The sequence below is a fragment of the Canis lupus genome, chromosome 24 (assembly GCF_048164855.1).
Source record: "Canis lupus baileyi chromosome 24, mCanLup2.hap1, whole genome shotgun sequence".
Classification (NCBI taxonomy): domain Eukaryota; kingdom Metazoa; phylum Chordata; class Mammalia; order Carnivora; family Canidae; genus Canis; species Canis lupus.
Window position 1 is genome coordinate 6482079 of NC_132861.1, and position 1748 is coordinate 6483826.

Sequence of the window (1748 nt, forward strand, 5' to 3'; positions counted from 1 at the left end):
TGGATTTCCTTTCTCCACTTTTCCTGGAGTAGTGCTGAAGTTCCATGAACTTGGTTACATTGAGGCAGGAGGGTTTGGGGGTAGGGGTAGGGAATTTAGTCCTTGAGTCATCTGTCTGGTCTGAGGTGTCAGCTGAGCCTGTCCACACAGCCTCTCAGGTCGAGGCTATTTTCACTGATGAGAGACATAGAAATAAGCTCTTTCTGCTGCTCCCATGGGGTCCAGGCACACCTGAAAGCTCTCTTTGGGGTCTTGACTTTTAAGACTGTCCAGGAAAACTATCAGGGCCTCCTCTGAGGTGGGCATCCTCTGAGGCAGCCACCCTGGGACTCCATTCCTATTCCTTGGGAGCATTGTTTTAAGAAGCTAGAAGGGGAAATCCTTTATCATTCTTGAGGTTTTTCTCTCAGAGAAATTTCCTGTACCTTTAGGTCTGCTTTGGAAGCACGAAACAATACTCTATGGGTTTAGGCTTCAGAAAACCAAGGTAGGAGGCAGTTATTCCTTCTACCTTCTACTTTTTTTTTTTTTCTTAAAGAAAGTGCTTATTTTCCTTCAACTTTATTTCCATTTTCTGTTTAAGAGTCTGTGAAAGAACAGACTCTGAACAGTTCATACCCTTCCAGTGGCCTGAGCAGTGGAGGCTGCAGACCAGCCTTCAGTGGTAGGCTGAACACTTCGGGCTGCAGTAGGGAACTACTAGACAGGCACAAGAGGGCACTTGTGCCATCGGACTAGCCTGTGACCTTGGGTTCAGTAGCAGTAAACCCAGGATCTGGAACAGTCCATTTGCCCTGAAATTCCTCCTTGGCCCTGGCCTTCTCAGCAGCAGCCTGCCCTTCCTTAATCTTTTCAGGATCCCTGTAGAAATAGACATCAGGCCAGGACCACTCATGGGTGTTCAAAAAAGACAGTGCCATGCACACATTAAACTTCTCCAGCCAGCACCCAGCACATCAGACCCACTGAGTGAACTCCCTTGATGTTGCATGGATGGCAATGTCTGCAGAGCACCAAGAAGAGTCCGCATCATACAGAGCAATGGGAGGCAGGTTAACCTAAGGAGCCTGTATTGAGAGGCTAAGGAAGGCTGGACCTAGTCGGTGAGGGTTCCAGGAGTGAAGCGGCCAGAAGTAGGAGCAGATCCCACAGCAGCAGCAAAGCTCAGCACAGCCTGCTGGCCAGTAGTCCTGGAGGATGTGACAACTGACATCAGCTGGGTTTTCAATGGCAACAGAGGCTCAAGCTGGGAGCAGAAACTTCTATTTATGACATACATGCCATCTCTCTTCTTTTTGTAGACATATTCATCTATTTGGAGGTCAAAGTTGGTGCCATCTAGGTGGACATCCTCCCTCTTTCGGTTGTAAGACATAAAGGGCTCCAGACATTGTGAAAGATTCCCTTTATGTTATCAGGGGCACCCAGAGCAACACTATATGGACCCCTCTCTGGGTACTGCAAAAAGGTATCTTCTACACCTTGTGGCTGTGTGGTCTACCTGGCCCCAGGAGAAGCAGAATGAGGGGAGATAAGGGAAGAAGGAGGATTACCAGGAGAGAGATTTTAAAAAACAGGTAATATGTCCACTAAAATATCAAAGATGTTATTGTACCACATCAAGGCATTTTTAATCCCTGCATAGACAAAGTTCCAAGTTCATTTTAAGAACAGTGTTTCATCTATTGGCTCTGTGTGGCTCCAATGTGCTCTGCAAAAAGGTTGCTTCCAGATTTATTTCTGCTCCC

General features: G+C 47.1%; 1 pseudogene; it reads right to left on the reverse strand.

Annotated features, from left to right (window-relative positions):
• Positions 1 to 612: 612 nt before the first annotated feature.
• Positions 613 to 1391, reverse strand: LOC140616565 (small ribosomal subunit protein uS2 pseudogene; annotated as a pseudogene).
• Positions 1392 to 1748: the final 357 nt, after the last annotated feature.